Source organism: Suncus etruscus, chromosome 12 (assembly GCF_024139225.1).
Source record: "Suncus etruscus isolate mSunEtr1 chromosome 12, mSunEtr1.pri.cur, whole genome shotgun sequence".
NCBI lineage: Eukaryota > Metazoa > Chordata > Mammalia > Eulipotyphla > Soricidae > Suncus > Suncus etruscus.
Window position 1 is genome coordinate 29,754,926 of NC_064859.1, and position 18,699 is coordinate 29,773,624.

At 43.0% G+C, this 18,699-nt stretch overlaps 1 protein-coding gene across 1 annotated transcript in view; it reads left to right on the forward strand.

Moving 5' to 3' along the window:
* SPRED2 (sprouty related EVH1 domain containing 2) overlaps positions 1-18,699 on the forward strand; it is a 131,302-nt gene that overhangs the window by 47,630 nt on the left and 64,973 nt on the right. The gene's annotated exons all lie outside the window — the stretch shown is intronic.

Genomic DNA, 18,699 nt, shown 5'->3' on the forward strand with positions numbered 1-18,699 from the left:
TTTTGGTTGCTGTTTGAATTTGTCACCACTGTGCTGTGACTACAGCTGCGGGGAGTCCCTGCCATATTAACCACCTCATACTCATTTAGCATTTCCCCCACAAAATCACCTTGTCACTATGGAGGAATTTTTGCCTATATCTTGAGGCTTTATACATTCAGGGCATTCACTGAATAGTTCACAAATAAAAAAGCTACAAGTTAATTTTTTGGGAGGTTGTTATTGTTATTGCTCTTTAACTGAGCTCTTAAAAAAAGCCACATGTGAGAACATTTTCTGGGTGAAATGTGACAGGGGAAGCCAGTCTCTGAAGTGGACATTGTGAAAGATGCTTTCATGCCTGGAGTTTCTGAAATGTTCCCATAACATAGGGAATAACACCTGAAGAAAACTTAAACTTGAAATGCCCTACCATCGACTGCCAGAGGAGTCTGTTATTGACTCCTTTTCCTTTATAAAGTGGGGACCATACTATAAAATTGAGAAAAAATACTTTTGACAAATGCATGATTACATTAATAGTTTACTAGATTGGCAGCATTGTTCTAAGTCTTTGGCAGTCAAAGGTGATGATTCACAACATGAGAACTACACAATAAGCAGGAAAATCGGCAAAGCAGAAAAATACAGACTGTGCCAGTAGCCAAGGGAGATATAGGATAAGCAACTGATTAACTTTTCCAAAGTACCTGGCTTGCTAACTGATTCCCAGCATTGTTAATATTGGGGACATTGCTGTTGAACAGTTTGTTGTAGGGAGAAAGTTTCCTTAGTCGAGTCTAGAGAAGATCTTTCTATATTAGCCAGATATAGAAATGTGTGTACTTTCCAGAAACTCATTATTCCATACTCTTTGCCTCTTCACTTCCGTGAACATGATCAGTTGACAATTGCTGGAAAAATCAACTTTGCCTGAGCATTTAGGAAGTTATCTGGGATTTCCCATGTTACGCTTCCTCTTAGCAACTATATAAAGCAGGTCAGTGTTTAAAAGGTAGGGATGATCTCTGTTCCTCTTCGGCCCACGGCCTCGTTCTGCTTCTTTTCTCAGAAGGAACACAAGGGCCTACATGAACTTTTCAGGGGAAAGTTCATCATGTCAAAGGAGACTAGATTTCATCAACATTTTCTAGGTAATAAAACCCAATGTTCTTGTCCTTAATCATAGTCTTTAAAGGTGGTTGTTAGATGCAGGGACCCTCTTCCCCTCTGGACTCTACCTACCTCTGTCAGGTGAGGAAGCCAGTGTTGGCCCTTCTGCTTCCTGTCACCCGACCAGACCCCACAGAGCTGGCAGCAGTCAGGAAGCGGGTGAGATTTCTGCCACTGCACCAACTGGGCCACCTGTGAAGCTAGAGCCAAAGTCAACATGTGCAGCCTTTGTGTCTGGCCAGTAGGTTTCATAATGGTGCTAAATGGCAGTTCCTGTTCAGGCACCCTCCGACTTGTTGTGTAATTCTGTCTCCAGAGGGCCCAGGCACCACCTCTTATGTAAAAGCAAGATCTTCAGGGAATTGAATTGTCTTTTCCTTTAATTGGTCGCTTGACAAGGTCATAGAAGGCCTTTGACTATGAGAGGTGAGAGCAGTATTCCCGGTGGCTATGCAGTAGAAATGTATAGCTGGCTTTATGTGCACCAAATTTTGCTCAGTGAAGGTGGAAAAGGAGGCTGCAGAAATGACTGAACAATGAACTCTTTGGCTTTTGGTCTAAGGAGGTGTGAAGGACAGACAGGTATAAAATAGCCTTACTGTAAATCCAGGTATAGTCTGGGGATATAGTGTAGAGATTGGGTACATGTCTTGCACTTGAGGATTCAGGATACCCAAATAGGCCATCAGAGAAAGGTAGTTAATTCCCTTACCTTGAACTGCTCTGTGAGAGGAGATGTGTTTCACTGGAGGTAAGGAAGAATGAGAGGGCTTTCCAGGAGTGGGGTGCTGCCTGTTTCTGGAGCTGCATTTGGAGGGAGGCAGATGGAAGAGCCTGCATGGGGCATGCTGTGGCCTTTGCCATCATACATTTACATGTCCTTACACTTAAAAGGACCCATACTTGGCATAATGCTCTTCTGTGTGCCTCTTAACATTCTTAATATTTTTTTAAAAAAGTTGGGGCAGGAGGGGCCGGAGAGATAGCATGGAGGTAGGCCATTTGCCTTGCATGCAGAAGGACGATGGTTCAAATCCTGGCATCCCATATGGTCCCCTGAGCCTGCCAGGAGTAACCCTTGAGCACTGCCAGGTGTGACAAAAAAAAAAAAAAGTTGGGGCAGGAGAGGAGGGGGTGTTCCACAAGTTATTTTCACATATCAAGTCTTAGTTCTGCATAGCCAGAAAGGCTGGAGTGTTGGTGGAGCTAGGTTTTGAAGAGCCTGAGTCTGTCTGTCCAGTGCAGAAACATTTGGCTTGATTTTAGAATTAGTGGGGAGCCATGGAGGATTTTGGAGATGGGGATTATAGAACTGTCCCTGGGGACATCAGGCTTCTGACTGAGCTGGAGCACGCAGTCACCAACCCAAAGGCAGGAGAAAGGAGCCCCTAGGCAGCTGTTTGGCAAGAGTGGGCGAGGCTCTTTCCCGAAGGCCACGGCGGAGATGGGGACAGGGACTATGGCCAGAGAAAATTCGTCGAAACAGGCGGTGCAGCTGCTCAGCTGAGGCAGTGACCTGCAGATCAAGGTTTTTGTCAGTATCGAGAGCTTCACTAGAACAAATATTCATCCAAAAATAAACTTCCCGTTCTTCCTGTTTTTATAACTTGCCTATTTCCTCTGAGTTTGAGGCTGGTGTCCAGTTCCGTGGGTTATTAATCTTCAGAGGATCAAGACCTCTATAGAAGTATTTCCTGTACATGTTTATCTACTCAGCCCTAAATTATTTTCTCCAAATGATAAGAGAACCTTTCCTTACTGGTGTGTCAAACTTGCCTTCTGAGAGAGTTTGCTCAGGCACCCTAGGGAGTTAGGCTCAACCAGAACTGCAGCTTCCCCTGGAACACAGGAAGTCCCTGGAATGGTGCTTCCTGGGGCAGGGGGGCTTCCTTCTGGCCAGAGTCCTGGGGACATAATGTAACAGCTGCACAACTTTGGTCGAGGAACTCTGAAATGCCCTTCCCATACCCACAAGAGAGTAACAGCTCCAGAGATGCCCCAGTCTATTTGAAGAATCCAGAATCTCCCCCACCCCAAGGCCATCATTTGTCCTTATATCTTCCAGCTAGTAACAGCTTCCCCACCACCACCACCTCCCCTTTTCTTTCACAAACAAGGGAATCATCTTGGCTGCTCCAAGAAAGGGAAAATTAAGCATTAATTGTGGGCCACATTCAGGCCTAGCAGATGACGAATGCACAAGCTTCAGCAATTAGGCCTTCCTTGAGCATTTCAGCCCCAGCCTGCAGAGTCCACCAGTCTCTGGGTAGCCTCCTAATCTGACTCTGCTTACAAAACCCACTTAGCATTCTGGTGAGTAATTGCAGGGCTCTTATGTGGGGGGACAAGGTCTGGACTGTGGATGTGACAGCCTATGCCCGGAATCTCGGAGGGGAACCAGCTGATTTTTTTTCTGCTCTTCCTTCCTGCCTCATACCTCCCTTGCCCTGACCCTTTGAGGTGACTCTCAGTGCTGGGTGGTGATCCCCCAAATTGGGTGGCTGGTGAGAGTTCAACTAGCATCCTCCTAGGCTGTTGTGAAGCTTGAACTGAAACATGTGTGACCTGAGTGTATAAAGGACTCTCTTTTTCTCATCAAGAAAAAGAATGCAAAATTCTGTCAACAGTAATCATTTCATTTGTGTTAGTTGTTGAAATGGAAGTATTTTCAGCTATATTGGGTCATGTCGACTATATAATTACCATTTGTTTTGCCTGGTTTTAATAACTACTTCTTTATGTTTTGGGAGCTGCACCTGGTATTATTCAGAGGTGACTCCTGGTTCTTCTCAGAGGTCATTGTAGTGGAATTGTAGAAAACTGTAGAATCCCTCGCTGCACTTAACTGCAGTAAGCTGTATGTCCACCTGCTGCTTGGATGCAGAGGCACCAGAGTATCAGGGCTGCAGGCTGCAGAGGTCTGTGCTGCAAGGCTTGCAGGAGCCCATAGGGCCCAGCTGCCGGGGTGGGGCCTTGTGCTCCCCCAGGGACGCCAACATGTAGAGTCTACCTGCCTGGGACAGAGAGGAGGGAAGTAGAAGAAACCAAGAATACTTTTTATTCCTCTTGGAGCCTGAGGCCTTATGCCACTTCCCCAGGGATTCTGAGAGAGAGAGAGAGATAGTAATTCAGCAGCCAGACTGGGACACCTAGATACAAAGCAGGTAGCATCTTTACCTTTAGCTTTACCTTTGCCCTGTTTCTCCCCATGAGCCAGCAGGCTCTGCTCTGGTCACTATTCTGGGCACCCCCCTGCAACTGTCCAAATTGTTCCTTTTATACCCAGCATGACAATGGGGTGCGTCCAGATTCAACTTGTCTACAGTGGGGTTGTCAAAGGGGCGTGTCCAAGTCCAACTGCATTGCATCAACGGGATCAAGTGGTGCTTGAAATTAAACCCGCACCTTCTGCATGCAAAATGTATGCTCATCCCAATGAACTGTCTTGAGGATTGAAGAATGTTTTAGTCTTTTATGGCATTTTGAACTGAACCAGAAGCAGGATTTTCACTGCCTAAGAGGCATGCTTCCATAGGACAGCCCTGCCTCTGATGTGAGTTCAGTATTAGTTGTAGCCTTTAAGACAGGCAGGCATGAGGTAGGGCCTTTTACCTGTGGCCTGACTGAAGGGGGGGGGGGTGTCCCAACCCTAACCGTGTACTGCTTGGAGCAATGGGTGGGACAGCCTACTTCTAGGCAAGGAGTTAATAATTTAATAAGCAGCAGGACTTAAAATTTTCTTTTTTTTCTTTTCAAAGCACCCTTCTGGCTTACTGTTTTTCCTTGGCCAAGCAGCCTCCTTCCTGAAAACCTTTTTTTCAGTGCAGAACTCTTCCATCTGCATGAGACCTGCCAGGCTGGTCCAGAGGGATGTGTGTTGTTCCATTTCTTTGTTTAGATTGTTCTACCCCCCAGGTTGGGTTTTTTTTTTTTCTCCAAGCACCAGAAATTACCCCAGTAGCCCTGGAAACCAGTTTCAGATCAGTGGTGTTCTCACTTCTGTGTCATCATCTTAGGAAAACACAAGTGGAAGTGTGCAGCTGAGGAAGCTCTTGATCTGGGAGAAACCAGAACCACAACCCAAGTTCTAATGTAAGGTTCTGGAAAAATAGGAGGGGAAATTCCATCTGGGTGTGAAAGTCCCAGATAATTCCCTGTTTGGGGGGTTTTCATGTTGACTTCTGATGTCCTGGGAAGAATCTATTGAATTGTCTGGTTATCATTTGTCAAAGGATATTAAACTATTATTTGAATACCTAGGCACTTTGTACTGTTAACACATTTTGTCCACCATGCATTCTAGCATATTTATTGCAATAAGCAATGTAAGAGACAGCATGTATTTGTTTTACAGCCGCACAGTGCTCCTCTGGAGCTTCCCCCAGCTTGATGCTTGGGGGGCCATGAGATGCTGGAGTCAAACTAGGCCTTCAACCTACATATCGTGTGCTCTTGCCCTCGGAGTCATCTTCCCGGCCCCAAAATCAGTCATTTACTCTTTGAAAGCTAAGGTAGACCTACAAGCTTACTATTATAACAAACTTCAAATTACTTGTGATTGCATGCCATAATTTCCTCTTTTTGTAAGTGGAAAAACTATAGTTTCAAATGATAAATAAGTGGTTTGAGAACTCACCAGTAGAAATTGATGTGACAGGGAGTAAAATTTGGTGTATGCAACTCCTGAGTCAAACATTTAACCACCAGGTGTTAATCTGCGCTGCCCAGCACAGCCCAGCCCCTCTATTCTTGTTTGCAGTCTGCACATATATTTGTTAGGGAGGGACATGACTTACACCAAGAGATGGTTCAGTCTAGGTTACTGAACCAGCCAAGTCTTGACCTTGGGTACCTTAGAGCTTTGCTTAGAGCCACCTTAGATGGCTTTTAAAATGCTCTTTGCAAAAAAAGAAAAGAAAGCTCTTTGCTACATTCTCTGTCTTAAAAGATGTTCCTTTGGCTTCTCTAGGTTGCCCTTCAATTGCCCTGGAGGCCATGTGTTAGTGGCTAACAACTGGTTGGATAATCTAATAAAATTTTAAATGAGCAGAGGGGTGGGCACAAGCTGTAAGCTTATGATTGGGTTTTGCCTCCTATGGACATACAGTTTGAGTTCTAGTTGGTGGTTTTCCCTAGCTGTAAAGTGGAGTTATGACTATCTCCTAGCTCAGAACTGCTGTGAGAATTTACGAAGACACATAAGGCATAGCATATACGTGGCACATCAGGTAAAAGTCACCTGACAGTCCATTATTATTATGGTGTTTGTCATTTATGATCACATGGCTTGGATTCTTAGTTGTTTGAAGGTAAACATAGCAGAACATGTACATTTGTGTGGTTATTTTTTTTTTTACTGGAATATGTCCCTTTCATATTCTAGGAGGTTCTGTACTTATCCTGAGCTGGCAACCAATTAAAAGGGCTTTGAAGTGATAGTGCAGTGGGTAGGGTGCTTGCCTTGCATGCACTCAACACAGTTTTGACCTTCAGCACCATATAATGTCTCTTGAGTATCACCAAGAATGATTCCTGAGTGCACAGCCAGGAGTAAGCCCTGAGAACCACTGAGTGTGGCTCAAAATCGAACAAATAAGAAATTTAAAAGATGGTGATATTAAGTATTTATCTATGGAGGTCATTCTACTGCTGGAACATGGCCCTGAAGTTCATTAGAGTTAAGTTTGGCAAAGTTGGGCTAAAGAGCCTGGTAATGTAAGTTACATTGTAAGCTACAAATGGTGCTTAACTAAAATGTAAGGACTGCTTATTACTGTTTTTATTATTTTGACATTTTAATAGGTTACTGATTTTTATTAAGGCTAGACTAGCTTTGAAGACAATTCTAGAAGTTTTTCAGACAGCTCTTGGGAACTTCTTCAGAGTACCAGTTGAGACTCACGGGCCAGAAACTTCAGACAGAAGTTTGAAGGTGGGTGGGTAGTATTGAATAAGACCATTAAGTGTGAGGCCAGGGAGGTAGTTCAGTGGATAGAGTGCTAGCCTTATACGTGACCAACAACCCAGGTTTGATCCCTGGCACCAGTTTTTTTTTTGTTTGTTTTGTTTTGTTTTTGGGTCATACCTGGCAATGCTCAGGGTTTACTCCTGGCTCTGCGCCCAGAAATCGCTCTTGGCAGGCTCAGGGTCCATCAGGGTCGACTGCATGCAAGGCAAACGCCCTACCAGCTGTGCTATCTCTCTGGCCCCTGGCACTACATTTGACCCCCAAAACCTGCCAGTAGTGATCCCTGAGCACAGAACCAGAAATAAGCCTTGAACACAGCCAGATGTGAACCCCCCACCAAAAAAAAAAAAAAAAACACCAGTAATAAATGTGTTTTCTGGAGTAAAACATTGGTTTATTTATACCTAGTTGGTAACTGGTAGCTGAGTTGATCTTGCCCTTGGGGGTTATGAGCCTGTAGCAGGACATGGTCCTCTACAACCGTGAAGTAGAGGCCAACCCTGTCTTTGGACCCAGGGTGACTTACATTCCAAGCCCTTTAGAACCTTGTGATTTATCCAAGTCATGTCTTCGAGACTGGTTGTGTAAAGGTAAAGGCACGGGGTTGGTGTCCTGGGCCATGACTTTAGTGCTGGGTGTGTGAGAAATACACTGCCTCCTTACATTTCCCTGTGGACTGCTGAGTGGCTGGAAAGCACCACTCATCTAGGGCTCCCCGGGGGTTCAGAAAAACACATGTCCCTATGGAAAATGATGAAAGAAAGTTGAAGGGTTTAGTATTTTCAGGATCATGATGACTAATTAGTCCATACTGGCGGGCTGAGTCACCAAACAACCTTTGGATTATTTCCTACAGGTGAAAATGAGAGGTGCGTGTTCATTATATCCTGAAGTTTAATATTGGGAAGGAGTATGGGGCTTTGGATGTGACTTGTTGAACTCCCACTCACAAGTGCTGAGTTGACTGTGGTGTCATAATGGAATTGCCTAGACCTCATTTCTCTTGTCTGTAAAATGAGAACACAGTTAAACTTCAGGGTTGTTAGGAGTTATCTATGCGAGGGGCCTAATCATATGCAAACCCTCTCATCTCCCCAGTGCTTAACAAAAAGTAACCCCATTGCCACAAGAAAATGGACAGAGGCCATGAACAGTTGCACATCAGAATCTGTCACATGCCTCAGATGTTTTCCAATCCCTTTGAGCGGTGAGACTTACATTCTGAAGAGGAGACTTGTCAGTCAGTTCTACTTTGAATTAGGCCAGCTAGTAGGGTTCTAATAACAAATTAAGCCCAAGACCCTTTAGGGTCTTAAAACCACTTTTCCAAAGCGGGCATAGACTAGCGTCACAGCAGGATGCACATCACCAGTGCTGGGGTAGGTGGGAACAGTCCATCAGATGGACTGCAATCCGAAAAGGAGGTTAAAGCTTCTGGTTTTAATCTACTTTCCGAGTCCCTAGCTCTTGCTGTAGCTCTAGTGTCAGTCTTGTTTGTACTGATAATTTGTGGAAGTGTGGCCTGGACACTAGATTTGGTAGCTCTGGAGAGACAGCTGGTCAAGCAGGCTCAAGCAAAGAGCATCCTGCTGCTACCTCCCTCTCCTGTTTACTCCAAACCAGCCAATTTAGATTTCTGGAGCCTGATTCTCAAACTTTACTGGGGAATTTGTAAAACTATGGAAATTCAGCTGGCTCCTCAATTAAATTAGGCACAGGTTTTCAAAACAAAGCAAGGTGATTCCAGGTGCAGCCAAGTATGTGAGAATTAACACTTTCTTGACCAAAAGCTTGAAAAAAAAAATCTGGTGCAGTAATTTACTGAGTTGAGCTGATTTTGTTTGGCCACCAACTATGCGGTCATCTTAGGTAGAGGCTTAGCCACCTTTGATGATGGGCAGTTATGTGGTCTTGGAGCACCATAGTCTATTTTTGCATTATGGAACCTTTCAAACGTTCACAAGAGAGAAAAAGAACAGCGGTCATTCATGTTTTCTCCACTGTGCTTGTATTTTTTTTTTTGAAGTAAAATAATTTAAAGGGAAGAGAGAAAAAGTAGCATATTTAAGAGAGAACACAGAATTTGTCGTGTGAGAGGAGTCTCTTAAAAGAAAATAATTATCCCATCCTGCACACATGTTAGGAGGGATCAGGAAGAATAGAGGTGGAGTATTTTCAAACACATCTCAGGTATCGTTTCACCTATAAATGCTTCAGTATGGGACTGGAAAGATAGTACAGTGGCTAGAGTGCTTGCTTCCATGAGACCCACCTGGGTTTGATCCCCATAATTCTTTATGGTTCCCAAGCACTGCCAGGAGAAATTCCTGAGCCAGGAGTAACCTTGAGCCTTGCTGCATGTGGTACCTCCCAAAAAACAATAAATATTTCAGAATACCTGTAAGATATAAGGACTTATAAAATAACCTTAGCACACCTAAAAACCGATAGTGTCTTTAATTGCTTTTAATACCAAATTCATAATTGATTTTCTTTATTTTAAAAAATGCTTTAACACACTTGATTCCTTCAGCTTCGAATTAAAACCAGTAAAAGTCTGTTTTTAGCAAATAGATTGACTGTAACTGTTGGCTGATTCAGCCATTGTGCACAAGTAATGGTGCATGTGGCATATCTGAGAAGAGGTGTGAATAGCTTTTGGCTCTGTTGGTTTGCAGGAAGCTCTCTTCTTCACCTTCCTCAAGGAGCCCTTCTGGTGGGACCTTGACCTGTTCCAGAGGAAATGATCTTGGAGCCCTAGCACTACCACTTCTGCACTGTTTTGTTTTTGCCCAAAGGCATGTTCTCTGTGATAAACTTAGAGCGGAACCCTTGAGAGGCTTGTGGAAAGAGGATGAGTCAGATCTGTGCAGAGCTTAGAATTTCCTGCTCTTTTGCTGGAGGCATTGGTTCCAAAGGGCTGAGGCGGCCTGCTGGGCTCCTCCCAGAGCTCTGCTGAAGGTCCTCCTAGATTCTCCTGACCTTGTGCCTTCATCCAGGGACCAGCTAACTACTCAGCTGAGAGTTGCAGATGGCTCCCTGTGGCCTGGACTTCTCAGTGAGGGCTGCTTTCTGAGGTACTACCTACCTCAGAGGTACAACCTCCACAGAGGCATGGTGGTCCCCTGTGTGAGATGGAATGTTCTTAGGTTCTTCCTTATTTCTTGTTCCTGCCTTCCTTTTCCCTTCCTTCCTTATTTTTTTGTTTTTGTTTTTGTTTTTTGTTTTTTGTTTTTTGGGTCACACACAGCATCGCTCAGGGGTGGGTTACTCCTGGCTCTATGCTCAGAAATCGCTCCTGGCAGGCTCGGGGGAACCATATGGGATGCTGGGATTTGAACCGATGACCTTGTGCATGAAAGACAAAACACCTTACCTCCATGCTATCTCTCCGGCCTCTCTTCCCTGTCCCCCCCCCCCTTTATTTATTTGGCCACACCCAGCAGTGTTCAACCTTATATAGTGCTGGAGAAAGACAGGCACCCTACCTATTGTATCCTATTGTATCCTCACTTTTGTGCCTTAGAATTTTTTTTCTTTCTCTTTTTTTTGTTTTGTTTTTGTTTTTGTTTTTGTTTTGTTTTTGGACCAGCAGTGATCAGGGGACTCCTGGCTCTGAGCTCAGAGATCACTCTTGGCAGGCTCTGGGGACCATAATGGATGCCCTACCTGCTGTGCTATCGCTCTGGCCTGGCCTAAGAAGTCCTTCCCTTCCCCTTCCTCTTCCGTCCCCTCCCTTCCCCTTCCCCTCCTTTCTTTTTCTGTCCTCCCTCCCTCCCTCCCTCCCTCCCTCCCTCCCTCCCTCCCTCCCTCTCTCCCTCCCTCCCTCCCTCCCTCCCTCCAAGATTTGGGCCACACCCAGCAGTGCTCAGGGGCTACTCCAGGCTCTGTGTTCAGGAATCACACCTGGTGGGCTCAGGAAGCCATATAGGATGTCTAGGATAGAACCTCGGTTGACCACATGCAACACAAATGGCCTCCTGCTGCACTATTGTTCATGCCCTTAGAATTTCTTAAAACTGGGGCCGGAGAGGTGGCGCTAGAGATAAGGTGTCTGCCTTGCAAGTGCTAGCCTAGGACGGACCTAGGTTCGATTCCCCATATGGTCCCCCCAAGCCAGGAGCGACTTCTGAGCGCATAGCCAGGAGTAACCCCTGAGCGTTACTGGATGTGGCCCAAAAACCAAAAAAAAAAAAAGAATTTCTTAAAACTGCAGATGCTGGATGCTTAGTAGAATGAAGAGCTTGTAAAACACTGGGAGATGATTGAAATGATAACAATGTGTGGGCAGCATATATCATCATGTTTGCTCCTACGCCTCCCACAACTATTTATTGAAAGCCAATTATATATGGATCATACTAATAAAAATGTTTTTCTACAAACCCCCCCCTTTTTTTTTTTTTGCTGGGATGGGGCTGTCTCAACTTCAGATAGGTTTGAATTGTAAAGGTTTTTTCCTATTATTTTTATCACAGAGATGGTGACAGTTGTAAAGAAGCATTTAATATACAGCAGATTCTTAGTGTCATCTATAGGTTTTTGGGAACTGAGATGTAAATAAGTAAAAGCCTGATAAGGAGAATATGCCCTTCTGTTTGGTCTGGGATTGTGTTACTCTTCTAACCAAGTGGCATTGAATGATGCAACATTAATTTGAGGACCTGCTATCCTCAAGGCAGCACATAAAAGGCATTGCACATATATCATGCTGTTTACAGAATTTTTTTGATAAGACAAACCTTTATTAGTGAGGTTTGTTATAAATAAGGGGCTGATCAAATCAGTCATAACACAGGTGTGGGTTTGTTTATTTGTGTTTTTTGGGGAGGTTGGTTTTTTGGGCCACACCTGGTGATGCTCATGGGTTACTCCTGGCTATGCACTCAGAAATCATTCCTTGGCTTGGGAGACCATCTGGGACGCCAGGAATTGAACCCAGGTTCGTCCTGAGTCATCCGCGTGAAAGGCAAATGTCCACCGCTGCTATCGCTCCAGCCCCATAGCACAGTTATATAGTGGGATATTATGCAATGTATAAAGGAATAAATTGTCAGGGATTTAATGTAGAAAGATACCCAAAAGTTAAAAAGCAAGGTCCAGCATGAGTGAAGAAAATGCTATCTTGTTTTTGTGAGAAGAGGTGAGAGAATGGAAGATATCCGAATAAAGCTTACTTATTGGAAAGTTTGGATTCTCCCCTTGCCTTGGTTGTTGATACTGTCATGATGACGTCATTGTGCTGTTTGCCATGGTGCCTTCTAAAGGTTGTACTCCTGTGGTTGTGGTGCCATCACGTTTTCTTGCCAGGATTACACTGCTGACTTGTGTTGCACATTCTGGTGTTCACACATGCCCCATTCCTCACCATTACTACCACCACCTCCTTCCCCAGTGGCAAATTCTTAGTGTAGTACTGTCAGAAATCACTTGTAACTCCAGGGATCCTAGACAGCAAAGCTGTCAAGATTGTGTTCTGAGGCCATAGTGATAGCACAGCGTATAGGGCATTTGCTTAGCGAACTAACCGATATACCATTTGGTACCATAGAGCTACCAGGAGTGACTTCTGAGTGCTGAGCCAGGAGTAACCCCTGAGCACCTATGGGTGTGCCACACCCCCCCAATAAAAACAAAAAACACAAACCCATAAGATTGTGTTTCCTGCGCATTGAACTCACAAGCTTAGGCTTACAAGGCAGCAGCTGGTCTGATCCACTAAGCTATTTCTCCAGGCCCTTTAAAGGAAATTCATCTTCTCTTGTTGGTTGGGTAAAGGAACAAGACAGATGTGCTGTGGTGGGAATATACCTTGCTGTATCTGAATTTATAAATCATGAATGTGTAGCCTATGCTGAGCAACTAGCAAAATTAAGCAGAATAAATAAATCTTTACTTACATTGTGCACATAAACTGATGCCTTTGGAACTTGAGGTGGGCCTCCCCCCTGTGTTTAGGGAGCCTCGGGGTCATCTTTAGAGATGCTCTTCTGACTTTGTAGTCCTAATAGTTCAATGCATAGTATTACCAGGCTATCAGGACCAACTCAGAGGTGCATGTTGAGGGAAGAAGCCCCCAAATGGATGGTTTCCTCTATCCCAATTCATCTGTATATTCTGAACATTGATTACCGGTATTTAACAAAAACCCAGATTCTGTTCTGAAAAAGATCCTTGAGGTACTGACCAGAAATGTGTTTCATATTTATTTCCCAAGAGACTTCATTCAGCAGCAGCTATAAATATTTGGTTCTATTGTGAAGCCAATGGTCTTTCCTCCTTCCTCACCCTGAAATGTAAACGGATCTGACAAGAACTGAAATCTAGCAGCAGGGAATGGGACACTGGCTGGCTGAGTGGAGGTTGGCATGGCCTCCCTGCCGCTGTTTTCGCTAGCCTTTTGCTTATGTGCTGGCATCCTGTGCACCAGACATCTGTGTGTTTGTATTTATTTCCAGCTTCTACTGAGTAGAAGTAAAACTCCTTTGAGCTTACTGGTTCCACCCTAGTAGCTTGGAATGTTCAGTGTTAAGACTTGCTCCTCACATTTGGCAGCAGTCTCCGTAGAAGATAGTTCCTCCAGGGCTGACAAGAAAGAAAATGAAATGCTTGAACTTTTCCCCCTGGAATGAAAGAGGGCAGAGAGAATCTCGAGGGGATATTTGAAACAAGTATACATTGGAGTGAACAGTATTTAAAAGTTTTCAGAAAGATGAAATTCAAGGACACTTAGGATGTATTCTTGGCTCTACCACAAATGTAAGTTTTATATTTTAATACTGGTTTGTGCATTGGTTTTGTCATTTGGTTTGTAGTCTGTCACAGATAAACCCCCCACCTACTGCCACACAAAACACACACACATACACACATACACTTGTTCTCAGTCATGAGTGTTACCTTAATAAAAACTTTTCCTTCCTCCCTCCCTCCCTCCCTCCCTCCCTCCCTCCCTCCCTCCCTCCCTCCCCCCCTCCCCTCCCCTCCCCTCCCTCCTTCCCTCCCTCCCTCCCACTGTTCTTCTGCATGCAAAGCAAACTCACTACCTCCATGCTATCTCTCTGGCCCCAAACTTAAAGGATTTCTTTGTGAGTAGCCACTAAGTTAAAAAAAAAAAGTAGCGTTTAGAGGCCCCCAATTAATAATGCATTAGTTTAGAGTGCCTGCTTTGTAAGTGTTGGTCATGAGTTCAAATCCCCAGTATCCCACATGGACCAAAAATAATCCCTGCAGTACTGAGGTGTGAATCTAGCAGCCCTGCCATGATCCTGGGCTCTGGAAGTGATTTGCAGCCAAACCACAGCCAATTATGTATAAGCACAACAAAAAAGGGTTCGTCCCCAGGTATAAGCTCCAGAGCCAGTCAGTCAACACAACAGCACAGGGAAGGGGAATGGTGGATAGGAGGGAACAAAAAGATATTTTTAAATAAAAGGGGAGAGGTGTGGATTTTTTTGTGAAGCGGCACTAAATGACATCATTGGCTAGCTTTTATGTCCATGTGTGAAAGATGAGTATGTACTGATTCTTTAAGCACTTAAGTTCCTCTTCACTCCTCTCCCAACAAGTGGCCCCTGAGCACCACCCCACACGCCACAAAATCGAAAAAGGAGTAAGCATTTGTGGTGTATATAGAATAATTGGACAAGGAAAAGTAATGTAATAAATGGTGTGTGTGTGTGTGTAATGTAATAAATGGTGTGTGTGTGTGTGTGTGTGTGTGTGTGTGTGTGTGTGTGTGTGTGTGTGTGTGTAGGTCTCCCTTGAGCCCAGAAAATAGGAAGGAGAAGGTCAGGGAATGAAAGAAATCAAGAAGGGAAGGAAAATCAGAAAGGGAAGTAATGAGGGAAAAGGAACTCAAAAATGTGCCTGTCGGGGGCAGGTGCAAATAGCGTGAGGGATCACAGACACTGGTGGTACAATGATGTTGGAGTGTTGTATGTCTCAGATTCATTTATAGATAACTTTGTAAATCATGGTGTTTTAATAAGAATTTCAGGAGTGATTTCAGGAATGAATAATATATTACGTTATGATATAAATATATTTGCCTGGGGAAACAGAATCGCATTAAGTGCGACAGTGGACCAGGAAAAATAGGTCCCCAAAACATGGTCAACTCCAGGGGATGTGTTCTTTGGGAAAGTAGATTTTCAGATTTATTTTTGTTCTTTGTTTTTTGGGTGTCTGTTGTTGAATTGGGGGCATGATCTGTGCTGACCTCAGACCCTGCTCCTCTGCAAGGCATTCACCTTAACTACCATACAGAGCAGGTTTCTCGGTGGAGTGATTTGGAACCTTCCCCATTCACCTTTTTCTCAACCCATTTTTCTTTAACCACCTTTGTGAGGGGAGGAGATCCTTGAACCAAGGTAGATGCCCAGTCACTTAGGTTGGTGACCCAGTATGAGGACACAAACCATGCTTCATCTACTTCTCTGAAGGTTTGCAGAGAGCCTTTACTTTAGGCATTTATATTCACAAAACCATTTTTAAATTTCTGATAAAGATAAGGTGTTTGTGGCAAAGTTAAACAATTTTCAGAGTAATGCCTTTCTGATGATTTATTTAACCTGGCAGCTGAATTCTAGCATGAGTAAATATTCTGGACATTATATTCTAGCTTTTCTTTTTCTAAACCTATCTCTAATTGATAGCTTTTCAGAAATCCAAAACCTGGCCATACTACAAAAGAATTTAGGAATGGTTTTAGCAAGATAGATAATTTCTTATCAAGATACAGTGGATTTAGTCAAGTTTAAAGGCTCCATTCTAGCTCCTACAACAAATTTAAACAAAGAACTTGACTATTGTTCATACTTTTCTTGTCCATTAAGTGTTATTGGTCTAGAACTGGGTATCTCTGAGGTTTGTTTTATAATTCTAGTTTACTGTTCTTTATTTAATAGCTAAAACCCGGGCCCAGAGAGATAGCACAGCGGCGTTTGCCTTGCAAGCAGCTGATCCAGGACCAAAGGTGGTTGGTTCGAATCCCGGTGTCCCAGGTGGTCCCCCGTGTCTGCCAGGAGCTATTTCTGAGCAGACAGCCAGGAGTAACCCCTGAGCAACGCCGGGTGTGGCCCAAAAACCAAAAAAAAAAAAAAAAAAAAAAAGCTAAAACCCGTATATATAGTGAAATATAGATTATTCTTCTGGGGTGCTAACCAGAAGCACAAAATACACATATGACAGAAACATAAAACACACACATCCCATAATCTTGTGTATATATGCACCACCCCTGCATATAAAATTTTGTCTTATCAGAAATGAACAATTAGAAAAAGATTACTCAATTATTAAGTGAGATTCAGATAGTTGTAAAGAGTGTATTAAATTAGCAAATATGTACCCAAAAGATGGCTCAATAATTTGGAGGACATACTTTGAATGTAGGAAGCCCAAATTCAGTTTCTGACACCTCATAGTCCCAAACACTGAGCCAGAAGAAGAAGTAGCCCTTTAACATTGCATTGGATGTGACCCTGAGATTCTCTCTCATATTCCTCTCAAAATAAATAAGCACCCTGCTGTATCCCTCAAAATAAACAAGCAAAGACCCTTCTCATAACTGCAGGAGCCTATGATGCCCTCAATATTTAGATGTTATTTCATGTAATTGGATTGTTTTTTGCACTTCTTAAATTTTCTATAATGAACTTACCATTTTTGTAATGGAAAAAAATATACATCATAAAGCCTGCTTATGACTATCATTTCTTCCCTACCTTTCATCTTCATCTTTTCCCCCATATGAGTTAATAAAAGTTAATCTGTGTTTGATGAATGAATGAAACTCAGTCTGCCAAAAATTTGCCATTTGCCAAACACTGGGCTACACAACTGAATATGATAAAATGCCTTTTAAGAACCTTAATTCCAGTGGAAAGGTGACTTGAAAGTCAGAACAAAATGTTATGATTGTGGTACTGATGGCCATAAAAAAAAAAAAAGGAAATGTGAACTTCATTTCCTTGTCTCTACTGGAATAGAAATCCTGTGAAGTATTGAGGCTCAGTGCATACATTGGGTACAACCATACCTAATGTTGACATTATCTGCAGTTGTTGACTCATGTTGTTTGTAAGGAAAGTCACTACTAGCTTTGGGGTAAAATCTACATCCGTTCAGACCAGAGTGTTACTTTAGACTGACCTCTTAGAGCCAGGGTTAGGAACATGGCTTTTTCCATAATCCCTGGGTCTTGGTCTTGATCCATAGCATCTCCCAGCTTTCTTTCTACTCTATTCTATGGCTACATGTATTATCAGGCAATTTTCTCATTTTTCTGTACCTAATCTACTTTTCATAGGATCTTGGAGCTTCAAGAACTGAATCTATGTTTTCTAGCAAGAAAACTGAGGCTAAAAATATTAAATGATTGACCCATGTCATACACTAGTAACAAAGCCTGGTTTATACTACCGTCTCCTGGCAGAATGAATTTTCAAGATTTATAATTCTAATCATGTATGTTGTTTGCACACATATGAACATTGTTGGAAGTTTTGGGAAGAAATTTGCATTTCTCGGTCATTTATCTGTAGGCCGACATGAATTCCACAGGAGGGTAGCTCTAGGAAGCTACCATTGTCTTGGATAACTTCTCTGTGACCAATATCACAGATTATAGTGGATTATAATATTATATTATATACTATAATATATACTATATATATATATATATATAATATATATATAATATATACTATATTATAGTGGATTATAATATTATATTATTATATATAATATATAATATATATTATAGTGGATTATAGTGATTCTTTTTGAAGTCTGTTCTGGAATTTTACATTTTGAATATAGGTCTAATTCTCACTTGAGCTAGGGAAAGTTGACGGCAGATTTGGGTTTTTATTTTAAGTCTGCATGGTGATCTTCAGGACATTGAGTATTCTTTTTTGTTTTCTTTTTGTTTGTTTGTTTTGTTTTGGGGATCACATCTAGCAGCACTCAGGGGTTACACCTGGCTCTGCACTCAGAAATTACTCCTGGCAGGTGCAGGGGATCATATGGGATGCTGGGATTTGAACCACCTTTCAGCTGTGTGCAAGGCAAACACCCTACCACTGTGCTATCTCAGGAACAAACCAGCCAGCCTCCATCTGATTTCAAACTCAGACCAGTCTTTGGCAGGGCATATTTTGTTTGGTTGGTTGGTCGGTTGGTTTTTTTGGTTTTTGGGTCACACCCAGCAGCGCTCAGCGGTTACTCTGGGCTCTACGCTCAGAAATCGCTCCTGGCAGGCTTGGGACCATATGGGAATCCGGGATTCGAACCACCATCCTTCTGCATGCAAGGCAAACACCTTACCTCCATGCTATCTCTCCGGCCCCCAGGGCATATTTTAAATACATTACAATATTACTCCTTAGATTCTCCATATATTCCTTTACCAGTTCTTGAGGCAAACTAAATTTTTGAATTTAAAATTTCATCCTCAAGTCTAAGTTATCTGAACTCTTATTTTTTAAAGACTCTGCATAGCATTATTACATACATTTAATCTTGAGACTGTGGCCAAAATGGATGTTCCTAAATTAACCTGCACTTTGGAAAAA